The sequence below is a fragment of the Cyclopterus lumpus genome, chromosome 3 (genome assembly GCF_009769545.1).
Source record: "Cyclopterus lumpus isolate fCycLum1 chromosome 3, fCycLum1.pri, whole genome shotgun sequence".
Classification (NCBI taxonomy): domain Eukaryota; kingdom Metazoa; phylum Chordata; class Actinopteri; order Perciformes; family Cyclopteridae; genus Cyclopterus; species Cyclopterus lumpus.
In genome coordinates, this window is record NC_046968.1 from 12,016,169 (window position 1) to 12,030,104 (window position 13,936).

The following is a 13,936-nucleotide window of genomic DNA, read 5'->3' on the forward strand; positions in this document are numbered from 1 at the left end:
TCAGGGATATCTGGAAGTTCAAAGATGAGATCTGTTTTCAGTAAAATTCCATCAGTTGCACTACCAGCACTCAGCCAGCTGATTGTTATGCAGTGACGAAGCGCTGCGCTTGCAAGTGAAACCCCAAATGTACTAAGTAACATGAGTAATAGGTGATATTTGCCTGACTCTTTGCCAGCATCCCAAACTTTCTCTAGAGTGTTTGTATGAGAAGTGTTATTCTTGTGGTATGAAATACTTTTTTTTGGTCATAGTTTATTGAAATCACGCCGCATGTGTGGCGCGTTATTGGAACCTGTAGGCGGCTGTAAGGAACCAATGGCACCCATCTGACACATCCTTGGACACAAACAGCTGCTCATCAAAGTGTTCAAGGTAACTCGAGGCTCGTTCGGACCTGTTACTCCGGCACAGTGAGTCTATACACTTTTCCATCAGAAAAATGCACTGATTGAAATATATATACTTGTCAGTAACGTGACTCTATAGAAGAAAGAAGAAGAAAAAAAACATGCACGTTTCTGTGTTGTCAGTGTCACTTGTCAATATTGTACCACCAAACTTCTGACACATTGAAAAGTCTTTTCTGGGCAAACAGTTTATTCTAATTTGGTCTGACTACGCATGTACTCTGTCATCTTGCTTGTAGAGGCAGTGGCCAAAAAAAAGAAGGAGAAAAAAAATTGAAAGTCAAAACTTATTTTCTGAGCAGTTTGTGTCAATACATGTCTGCCTCAAAGACACAAGATGGCATGATCAGATAAAATTAGAATCGTCATTATTTTTTTGCCAAGAAAAATCAATACTTCTTCATACACCGTACAGGCAACAAGTGCCGGACTTGAGATTCACACATTGCTTATTATCCTTGAACTCCCTCTTTTGTAAATGTAGGCTTTTCACATGGTGGCTACTCATTACAGGCTACTAATAAAAGGGAGTGACGTAAAGAGAGAGGTAACACATATCAGCTCGGTGTGAACAGCATGCTGTGGGTGAACAATCCCCTTCATTCGCTTCACATGATTAAATGATCAGGATGCATGTGTCCCATCACCTCTCAGGCTCCTACCATCATCCTACTCCCAGTCCTTTCTGATTCCTGACGTGGTAACTTGACTTGCTCCTACTTGTGATGTTGTTAACACTTCTTCTGCTCCCACAGATTTTCACAGACTCTGTTACTGACTCATGCTCGTCCCTTTTCCACTATCCATGCCCTCCCCCGCACTCTTAACCACAATATCTTATGGCTGAGTCGGAGGTCACAGATCAAACACTTCATCCCCTGGGCTGCATATGACTGCATGGCATTTTGCTCTATGACGTGCCAAGATACTTCACCTCTTTTGAGCTTCCTCCTGGAACTTTTAAGTCTTTGAGTGGAATATTGTTTGGCAGAGGGAGTGTTATTAAAATGTGTAGCCAACGGGCTGCCCCGTGGGATACATATGGAGATGAATGTGCACCATTACAGACCTCTGTGGTTTGTGAAGAAAGACGGAGATTGGTATAGGTATTGATATTCATTAGGTACATCACAACAGTGCAAAGATGTATGATGTAAGAATATTAGCAGGAATGGTCACTCTTTACTGGTTGGTTCATTACCACTTGTTGGTGTTTAGTGACACAGTCTTTACTTCCAAAGCGGCAGCCCGCCTCTGATTCTAATCCAACAATCTGCCTATAAAAGCCTGAAAAGGAATCCCAGCTCCACCTTCTCAAATGACAACTGTGCTAAATTAATCACCAGAAAGAAAAAAAAGTATTGTTAAAGCCATTTTTAACACTGCAGTCATCATACTTTACATCTGCTAATTACATTTGGGCCATGCCTGGTCTCTAGAATTATTATTTAAATGTAATTGTGCTGGCCTAAAATTCTGAGTCTATTAGCATTTCCCTTCCCCGTCACAGTAATGACAACTATTAGTCGAGGATGGATCCAGTCGGTGGCTATGAGTATAATTACTCTGTCTTTATCTTTATTCCATAAATATTGATAACTAGAGCTCCACGTCATGTGTTAGTAGTACCTGCAGTTAAAAATAGAAGGCCTGCTGATGGCGGGTTATCTCTTACTGTCAGATCCCAGTGTATCTACCCCACCCCCCTCTTGTGTCTACAGGAAGTTGAGCTCTGGGACAAACAAAGAGCAGAGTACAAAACAACAAATACTCTGATTACACAGCAGTAAATCAAACTACCCAACCTCATGTCTCCTGTATTTAGCCTTAAATAGTCAAATAACATATAACTTGTAAAACATAATCTGACATGTATATAAAGTCTTCATTCATTTACATAAAAAAAAAAAACATTTCTTCTTAATGAACCAGTCAAAATAGCTTAATCCAGTCACCCTGTTGACAATGTGCTTCTTGTTGTACATCTGTCATTCTGTCATGCAGCTTCATAATATTTCTGTGAAGTGTGGAATTAATTATCAGGCTCGGTCAGTGACTCAGAGCTCAGGTCTTCAGAAAGTAATGCAGCCCGTAAATAATCGCCCAACTGCCACCATACTTCACGCTGATGGCGAGCGCTGCATTTGTGCTAATTTCTCCGTTCTATGTATAGTGTGATGGACAGTGTGAGGAAGAATGATATTTGGGTTGCCCCAGTGGCTTGACAGGCTGAAATTGGACTGAATGTGCCGGAGTGATATTGAGGGTTTCCATCTGGCTTTGCTGTGCACAGTATCATCCGTCTTCTCCCGACCATCTTTTACCAGTTAAACACAGGTGAGTATGTAAACTCTGTCTTTAGTGCCTTAGGGGAGAAATCTGGAGCTCTGGGTGTGACCAACAAGTGCATTGATGTCCTAACTCTGACTAACCTTCGTCTGCTCGGGTGGCGGATGCTGCCTGTCGGCCGTCTGGGCCTGCCACTGGACATATGGCCTGTCACTGCACTACGGTAAGCAACCACGAGATTAAACACACAATTAGGATGTAAACTATCTAGAATATCTTTGATAATTTCCTTGGACAACAAAAAAAGTGAACAGAAATCTGGATCTAAACTTTTCTCAGATCAAATATTGCCCCAGGACTGTGATTTATTCATGATCGGAATGAATGCAATGTGTTTTAATTCTGCGGCGTGGGGCACTGAGATGAGATTGTGTGTTTGTGTATGGGGTAATGTGGATTTGAATACATGTATTTGCATCTTGTTGCTTAGCCAAAGGCATTATTGGTTCCCAGTGGTAGTGACCTGAAATTTTGCATGCACGGCAACTCTGCAAATGGTAGCCCTTTTATGATCAGCCAAATATTGCAAAGTAGAAGTAAGAGGCACTGACCTTCAAAGCAGCACATACATGTAACACACGTCGACAGAGACGTTTACATTTCATGATTGTCTCTCCTTCCAAGTGTTTCTGCTGAACTCTACGAGGAAAGGAAAAACAATAACATTTAAGTCTGTCTGCATTTGGAGTGGGATGGTTCAGATTCATACTGTGACTCTGGTCTTTAATAGTCCTGTTTTCACGCCACAATGCCTTCGAGAAGTCCGAAACACCGCAATGTAACAAAAGAATGACTAAAACGTAAGTAAAATACCAAGAGTGCGGTGATTTTAATGGCTTGCAGATGTACAGAAGTCCTGCCAACGCAATGCTGCATGCATATCAAGGGGTGTGTGTTAGATTGTGCGTTCAAATATTCACTTTGTGTGATACAGTCTGACACCAGTGAGGTCGACTGAAGCAGCACACGGCTGGCGATCTTGTAACAGATTTCTGAACTGGACCTTACAAACCCAGGATTTGTCAGAATAGTTTATCAGTGTATACGGTTCCAGTACAACCACTATTATTATTCGTAACTATTGTAGACATGTGTACTTAAGCAGGTTTATGCATGAGTGTATGTATGATCTATGTTCTATGTGTGCGTGTGGATTGTGATGCTGGCAAGTGTATCGTGTGATGCAGCGGCTTGGAGCCCAAGATAAATTTCCCTGCAGGACAATAAAGTATATCTTATCTTTTCTTAACCATTGTGAATACCTTGCTGTAAATCCCAGTGGAAGCCAACTTAAAAACATACGTTCAGACGAGGTCAGCAACCCAGCACAAATCAGCAGTGCTCAGGCTTTAAAACAAAACGGGGCTATTTTTATGTAAAAGCTCTATTTTCGGACCCCTATATGAAAATGTCTCTGTGATGAACATAATCTGTATCTGCTTAAGCACTTGTGAACGCCCAGGAATGGAGGGGTCAAGAGTTTGGGCTCTTCCACTGGTCGTCTGCTATAAAAGACAGTAGCAGCAGCCTGCAGAGGAGGTGGAGGCTCATGACTTGGAGGCTGGCGGTTGAAATCCCCGGACTGACTTTGGAAAGCTGCGTACGGAAGTAGCACTGTGCTCTGCCTCGACGGCGACTGTCAAAGTGTTGCAGCACAGAGTCACTGAAGTCCCAACTGTTCAGTAACAACAGTGTCAGACTGTGGCAGCATACTGGGCTGCTCCCAGGTGTGAGTGTATGAACTTTCTTTTTCCTTTGTCCGCTTAAATTACTGGTTTTAATAAAGTGTTTGGACTTACACTCAAACAAACTGGAAAATCGTTGTGTAACACCTACGTAAACCACACATCTCCTTCTGGACTGTGGAAACAGCAGTCAAGGCAACAATCGCAATACAAAGTCAAATATGTAGCCGTTCTCCAGCTTTTGGTCATATCACATGATCTTCATCGATGGATAGAGTTTGGCATATAGAAATTTGAAAGCACTGAGACAGCTACCGAATGGACCTTTGGGTGAGATTGTTTTCTCAACTCTCAAAATTATTTGTTATGTTGGTTTACATACTGCAATAGTGCATTTTGCACTGCAACGTTTTCTGAATTTGGAAACAGTTCCTGACACAAAGTCAGAAAGTCATTCTAATTCAGCACCAGTTTGAAATAGAGCAAGACCGATATATTGGCTGGGATGATACAAGCTTACCGTGTATGTGTCAGCCAATGATTTTGTTTGAGGCAATTAGGCGGTGTCAGCGTTACTTTGGTTGTCCACCAGTGCAAGCTTTTTGAACTAAAGAAATTAAATAATTAATCCATCTTAGTAAAACTGTTCCTTTAAATTGCTCATCAAAATGGAAATGGAAACATCAATTTCTTTTAAACTGTCAGCAAAGTCCCACTGCCGAAGAAGATTTTGTGATATGCTTAAAAGCTCCAGAGGAGATTGTTTTGACTGTTGATAACATGTGTTTTCATATTTTCACACCTCTTTACCGTCTGTTATAAACACCAAACCTTCTTGATGAACAGCGTGACATGGTTGGTCAGGTGATGTTTTCTCATATCTGAACTGCTTGCCCCCAACTCCCCTTCGACCGCCCCACTTCCCAACAAGATTCCCCATTACAGTTGACAGACAGACAGTAGCACAACGTTTAAAATACAGGTCTTAAAAGGAATAAAAGCTTTGCAGTGAATGGTGAGGGAATTGTTAAGGATAATACAAAGGAGTGGGATTTCTTGTGCATTTGTCTGCGAGGGATATCCCAGCCAAAGTTTCTCTATACATCAAAGGGCCGCCGCAAATAAAAGCACACTTGTCAGGGGCGAACAAACTGCCTCCTTTGTGCCTTCTACCAGCCAAATTCAGGCACACAAAGCCTTTGGATGTACAACACTGCAAAGAAGACATACTATTCAGATGACATGCTTTGCTCTCTCTCTGGTGGTTTGCTGTGTGCTTTTGTCTGCCCTGACCAGGACAGGTATATAATATCACTGGATCAAAATCCATTCAGTCCCTTTTACTGCCTGTTAAAGACTCCCGTTACACTCCCTCCCCCATACACTCCACTATTCTTTCTTTTCTTAAACAAAGTAAACTTGATGCAGCCAGATAACACTTGCAGCCCTCAGGCCTAATGCCCAAAAATGAGTCTCAGGTTCATTCAGGTTTTTTTAAGCAAAGAGTCTTGTGCAAACTGTGGTCAGATCGACTGGACACATTCACTGTAGCCTCAGGAAATATTTGTACGTTCTTTTTTAAACATCTGTTGGCTGAATATTTTACATTCCTGTGAAATAAATCGCTTTCAAAGTTTTTTGATGCCAAAAAAAGAAGAGAAGAAGAAAAGTAATCTTACCGCCCCGCACACGACTCTCTCTCTCTCTCTCACACACACACACACACACACACACACACACACACACACACACACCAGAATCACATAACTCTCTAAGTCCATCCAAGTGTAAACTAAAAACACTGAACACACATTATTTATCTATTTTAATCAGGGCTGCGATTAACAGTTATTTCATTATCAATTAATCTGCTGATTATTTTCTGGATTTTTCGGTTGTATACAGGTCTTAATAAGGTTATTTCAGTGTTTTTGGTTGAGAAAAGTTTACAATAATCTATGCAATTAAATATAAAACATTATTTGCAGTATCTACCAAAACCTGTTATAATATGACCTCTATATGTCAGTGGTTCCCAACCTGTGGGTCACTACCCCTCGTAGGAGTCACAAAATTCAACTGGAGCGGTCTCGAGATGAACAAGAAACTTGTTCTGCTAAAATAAAAAAGTGTGGTTTTCAGACTTTTCACCAGCCTTACTCTTTGGTGGAATCATCAATAACTTGGTGACAATGTGCAATAAGGAGTTGAAAGTAAAGTGGCTTCATTTTAAGAGGTCACAAGGAAAGCGTTTGTAAACCATTGCATGTGCCGAGGGTTCATTGACATATAAATATGATCATTGATACATTTAATGTATCTACTGAGGACTCATGGTTGAGAAATTCAATAGAGTGTTCACAATTTCACTTTCACTGTACATGCAATGATAATCTCAATTAATAAAATACAGCTGCCATTGTAAATATTATTATTCAAATAGTAACGTTTAGTCACATTACAGAGCACATTTATTCTTCCTAGCAGTCTTGATTCTTTTCACTATAACGAAACGGTAAACCAAGATACATATTTCTAAGGAACACCTAATAATTGATTGGCAGTAAATGTTATATTAGCTCCAGTATACGATCACAGTACAGAGTAATTGTTTAATTGTAATGCATGTGTGGCTGGGAAATCATAGTATGGTTTCACAAGATTTTAAGGCCTTCATGAGCTATTTCTGCTTAACTTTTCTTCTTTTCTTTTTTTTTTTTACATTTGAGAAGAATATCACGGCACACCTGAGCTCACACAGAGGCACAATGATCAGAACCGCTGCTTTCTGGGTGTTGAATAAAGCAAGTCTCTGAGTGAATGCAATGACTCATCACCAGGGTCATTTGCCCTTCACTGCAAATGAGTGTGGGTGTCTGACTAACTTGCATTTATAAGCTGGATATCAATGACACAAAGGCCGAGGGTTGCATTTTGAGTCTTTGAGACGCATTCTGCACCCGGACCCACGCATGTTATTTATCAAACAGCCGCCTCGGCCTGGAAGTGCAGCTACCCGTCATGTGACGGAGGAGCCCTCTGTGTGTCCGCCTCCCTTCCTCCCACATTAATTTGAGGGAGGAACGCACCAAAGGTGGCAGGAGATATGAAAAGTGTGGTTGGTTGCACATTCTGCCTGATTTCTTAAAGTTCACACACTCCGAGAAGGCTGGTAGAGCTTTTGTTCATCTCTACAAAGCAGGGGCATATTTTTGAAGGTTTTATAAATTAAAGGCAAAGGTGGGTAGGATAAAATGTAATTAAGCTCAATCTGCAGAAATCCAGCCCACATAGCTACTATAATGTCCATGGTAACACTTTATTTAAAAGGGTGTGCATCGCACTATTATGAGAGCTGACAAGATCATGAATTCAACTTCTTCTTCTTCAAGTGTCATTCAGTGAATAATGTCACACAAAGGTGTTATCGATTGCTTTAAGTTTTCAGCAGTGTAATTTTAACCAAATAAGTTATTTATAAAACATACACACCGTGAAACATACACACCGTGAAGGTAAATGCCAAACATAACTGTCATGAGAGCGCATAAAAGTGTGATCGTTTTATTGGTTTTCTGATTTTTCCACCATAGACAATAATAATAAGAGCAAAACAAAAGAGATACATAGATACACCTACAGAGAAAGCCTGGAAATTAAATAGATAATACATATATAATAATAAATAAATAATTGAATTAATTAATAAAATATAATATTTTACAGATAACTTTTCATTCCTGAAATCCGGATATCATGGGTTCTTATGAATGCTTGCACATCCTCACATTTGTGCTGGGGAAAACATATTTGGATGGACCTCAATTTAAGTGGATTTCTGCCTACGGAAATCAATATTTAACCAACGAAATGTCATACCTCCAGGTAGCTTGCGAGCGAAACATGTCTCACCACCCAATAATGTACGAGAAACACTGCAATGACTACCTCAACAGATAAAGGCCAACATATGAATGGATATCACCCACACCTGTTGGTCACTAGCCTCAACAGCCAGCATCACATTTGGGGTCCAATTAGTGTTATGTATTGTGTAGTTATTGTTAGCCCCTTAAACATTCTCTATTGGGGCAGGTTTTTTAGCTGTGTGGATTGAACCCTATTGGGGCTCTTTCATGAAATGTGCGTAAGTTTACAGCCAACAGCTGGTTAGTAAACTCAAAGATGGAAACAGTAAGCCTGACTCTGTAAGAAAGTATCAAACTGTTTATACATTTGATCAAAATGGAACATGAAATTTGCATTCGGACGTCGTATATCCCAGCACCACATGTGGGCATTACAATGAAGAGAAACAGCTTTAATGCCAGACTGGTCAATATGATATTCCTTTTGGTTGTTTTGTGATTATTAGCTAGCTATTACTTACAATCAAGTTAGCTGGAGCTCCAGCTAAAAACAAAACAAAGCATGCTTCAGATTCAAGTGGATTAAAGAACCGCTGATGTTGCATTCTTACAACACAAACTAAAATGCGTTACGTGGAGCATTTCCGGTAGAAACATCCATTCACTGACCTTCGTGTACACTGCTAACACCACGGCCACGCTAAACATTATGCTTTGCAGAAACCTGATAACAAATCTGATACAATTCTGGGTCAATTTTGGATTACTTAAACAATAATGTGGAATATTTTGTTCCCAATTGCAATGATGAAGTGTGTTGTTCTTCTGTTCAGATCTGAGTGTGTGGCTCACAGGTGTCGTAACATTTAGAGCCCTGAGGATTTCTCAGAAATGCTGATGAAATACTTCAAACTGGAGGCGATAACATACAGGTTCGTTAAATTATCCAGGAGACATGTCTCTTTGTTGAGAAACCAAGAGGATTGTGAAAAAGAAAACATTGACATTTTCATGGGGGAAAATACAAATTTAACCTTTTCTCATCACCTAACAGGATCAGTACCCGAACAGGGGCAACAAAACTAACTGGAAAGTGACGCACGTGTAAATCAAGCACAGCCTGTTCACACCCACACAGTCCTGAGAGGAGGTCGAAAGCAAGTGAAAAACACCTGTGTGAGCGTAACATGGATGTGTGTAGTGGCTCCATCTTTACTTGAAACAGGGCAGAATGTGTGAATGGAAAGTTGTTAAATTGGAGAATAAAAAGGATGTTCAGGGCCCACGGCGCCGTGTTGTGCTTACACTTTGCCGTGTAGGTGCACGTCCTCACTACTGACACATTCTCTTTGCCACACCCCAGCGCACACACAGCCAGTCGCCTACACCGCCTTTCGGGGAGAGATTTACATTCTTTACTTAGTGGGCAGCATAGTTGCTTCGTGTTCAGCACGGTTGCCCCACATAAAGTAGTTCCTCAGTAAGACAACCTGGGGGTCGGAACCTTCAAAAGGGTTGCAAGATAAATCTGACATGATAGGAAAGCAGAAACTACTACTAACATCTTTTTTTTCCCATTTTACCACTTAAAGCCTCTCAAAGTGTTAAAATGAAATGGTCTGACACGTTTTATTCACCCTTTGGTTTCTATGGTTGTAACCCGTAGAATAAAACCCCCTCTATACCTTGCATTAAAATTAATATTGGCTGATTGGATTGTAATTGTATCCTATTGCAATGTAGTCCACATAAATATACAGGTAGAAATGTGTTTGGGGCAGATTATGAGCACCTCTGGATGTGGTCAGGCATGCATTGAACTCTTTGCAATGCTTTTTCAATTTACACACAACAACTATGTGGATTAAAAATACATAACGCGATGTCCAGTTGTCTGACCTGGAGCGATCAGATCTCAAAGAGGACATGGGGAGGAACATATTATTACTAGGTGTAAATGTAATCAGGTTAAATAACATTTAGATACAAGTAGGAAACATATTTTAGTACAAGGTGTAAAGGGGGTTGCACGTGGACCTCGCTTTGTTATAATAAGCGAAAAGCCCAAAATGCTCTACTTATATTATTGGTCCCTCGAGACGTGCATGAGGAGTAGTATTCCTACAATGTGTTGCCCTGGCCACAAAAACAGGGTTTGTCCCCATTGGGCCCGCAGCACGGGGATTATGGGGATTAATAAAGTCTAATTTAAATCAAATGAATTCAGACATATCACTTCAGCTATGTCGTCGTCGGCTGGATAACCCTCACCCCATTAGTGGCCAACTTTAGGATATAAACAGCACAAGCACAGACGACAGAAGGACAGGATGCTACACACTGAACGAGGAAGGAGGGAAGCTTTACGGGGCGTTTGAAGGGAATGGGTGCAAGAGGCTGCTGGGAAACAAATATAATTTAAATGTCTGCATATTCCCTAACCACCCTGAAGGGATGGAGTCACCCATCCACTCAGTGTGCAGTGTTTCCTGGAAGTTGCGGTAAAGGGTAATGAGCACACACTCGTGCATTGTAAAATACCAGTAGGTTTGGGACTTAACCCTGTCTCCATGGCAATTGCTGCAATGATGACACATTTGGCGTTTCAATAAACAAAATGACGACAAATTGTGGAGCATTAACTGATGTCTCATTGCTGTCTGATTTTAGCAACATAGTCATTACTTGTGTAAAACAGAAGGGACACGGGAGGATATTTTACACCGTGTTTCCTCACAGACAGAATACAACTGAATTGGTTTGTCAGAGTTTGTATTTGCAGTCTGTGGGTTCACACGAAAGTCAGCAAAGTACTCTGCAAATCTTGAAATGTTTATTTGCAAGGGTACCTGCACCATACAGCTCATTCTCTTGAGGATGAGTCATCCACAGGCTACATACAATACATTTGAGGTGGGCTTTGGAGGAGAATGTAGAGGGGCAAAGAACACTGCTGAGACATCACAGCTGTACTGATTTTATGTCACATTGTTTCACAACAGGAGACATTACCTGGTAAAGGAAACTGTAAATCTCACCCATCCCCCACTATAACCACTGCACAAGGTCCTGTCATCAGTCAGCCTTGTATTGATAAGGCGAGCCAGGTATTCGCTGCCAGTGTTTCCTCACAACGTTTGTCTGAGTTAAATGCAGAGGGAGATTTTAACGCAAAATATTCCCGCAAACAAAACAGCGAGGATGTCCAACCAACATGTAACTATAATCCTTTGAGGACATTATATGTATGGTTGCACAGATCGGAAGGGTCTCGTTTTGTTTTTCAAAATCAAGCAAACAACAACCAACTGCAAAATTGTTGCAGATTATTTGATGACTGACTAATGGATTAATCCCATTATTGTTTCAACACTATAGTTTAAATATCTGTAAAGGTGTAAGTTATCGAGGCTTACCTTATCCAGAATCACTTTGTCTGACCTTCTTTCGAGTTCAAGTATCTCCCCAAAATGTGTTCCAATGTTATGGACAACACACTTAATTATATTTTTTTTGTACTTATATGCCGATTACTTTGCCTCCCACTGTCGGATGTACTGGGCACAAGATGTACATGGTGTAAACAACAATCTTCTTGGCCCTGCTTTACATGCCAAATCCAGGGTGCATACCAGGAATTTCCATAACCCGCATTTAAATATTTGCATCAAGCATCACGGGACAGGACGATGCGAAGAAGCAACTCTACTGCTTCGCTTATGGTGCTGTATTTTTGACTGAAAATTGAAATACATTCAACATTTCTTCTTTTTTTGTCTTCTTTTCTTGTTTAATTGAAGTATCCACAAACACATCAGTGTCCCCCAAAAAAAGATGAGCAGAGGAGGATGACGAGTATCTTAAGCACTATTTTAAATATGAATCCTCATTTTTCAGCATGCTCACATCAACACGAGACACAGTAAACTGACATACAATTTTAGGCGAAGCGGTAAAAGATTAGTCAACAAGAGCCACTTTGAGTGGGAAGGGGACAGACAGTGTTGATGGTCAGCTCTCCACGAGTTATTCCCCGGTGACGTATTGATGTCAGGTCATCTAAGTCGACAAGGAACAAAAAGTTCACCGCTGCGATGTGCTGCCTTGTGGGAGTCATTGTAAGGAGGGGTCAAATGCTTACATTTGTATATGGTAATCTCTCCATGGCCGTGCACAAATACCAAGGCTCTTGTCAAACATCGGATTCACCAAAACACTCAAGGTTTCTTGAATCAGAAGTATAATAATAATAAGAGTAATAAAATAATTGCACCAGTGATTTGTGTGTGTTAGTGTGATGGTATCTGCAGGTGTGGCAGGTTAAATATGGCTTCAAAAGCAAATGCTGATGTTTCCTCTACGTGTAGGATCTTTGTTTTCAGCAGCCTCATCTCTGACTCCACATGAAGTCCAATAAAGGATATTATCTCCGTAATCAGAAGCAACGAGTGAAACAATCAAATCAAACTTCAATTGTATGTGCCCTGGCGACGAAAATAGGACCGCTACATGTAATAACATAATGATAATCAATTAAAAGTGCTCTGACGTGAGGGTGAAATGCCATTTAAGTCAACGTGATCTTTGTTTGACAATACAGAAATAGAGTTAACAACTTTGTGACGCATTTCCACAGAGGTGTTTTTTACTAACAAATCACAACACATACCATGTAATGTCTCTCAGGGAGGCAAGATAAAACAATGGGTCCGACATGATCTGAGATTCTACCTGCAGTTGCTAAGCAACACCCACCTCCAACCTCTCAATCTGTCCCATTGGTCAGCAGGAAAAACGCACAAGGAGCCCCATTGGCTAAGAGAAAGTTAATAAACTTTAGCCAAGACCTGCCTCCTTGTGTGCGCACACTCTCTACCTCTCCCTCTTTCTCTCTCTCTCTCTCTCACACACACACACACACACAATGAAGAAATTCTTGTGAATGAGAGCATGAGAGGGTGTCAGTGCTTGCGCAGTACAGTGCTGATATATGCATCGAGCTCCTGAGCTAAAAATAAAGATCACACTGAATGCTGTGCTACTGAAAGTTGCAAGACTGAATTGAAAGTGACAAGTCTGGTTCTCTCCAGACAGAGCAATGAGGTCCCACCCTCATCATAGATCCAGGAGGCATTTTTTTGACGTTTGTTTTTAGTACAGAATTCTAATAAAAGCTTGTTCCTGGCAATTCTTCACATTTGATCAGGCTAAAAATGCAACACAGGAAAGCCTAAATATATCTTTGAAATACAATTCAAAAGATGTACTTAGCAGTGGTTCCCAACCTTTTTTTCAGATGAGCTCAAGTATTTTACACTTATTTAAATCATTTAACTCTGAATATTACAGTATAAAGCCTAAAAGTGGATGGACATTATATTATCATTGTTTCTTACAATTGAATTGGCAGGAGCTGGACATTACAATAGGCTATGTTTTCCTCTATTTATAGTAATTTCAACTGTGTTAGGTTACTTTTAGCTAACTAATTTCACTCCTTTCCTTTATCCATTAGTTTGAGCCGATTGTTATTATTAGCTAACAGTTTCAATCATTGATTAATTTCTTTTATTGCATTCATTCATTACTTTTTACTACAGTATACCAAGTACTTTTGGGTAAT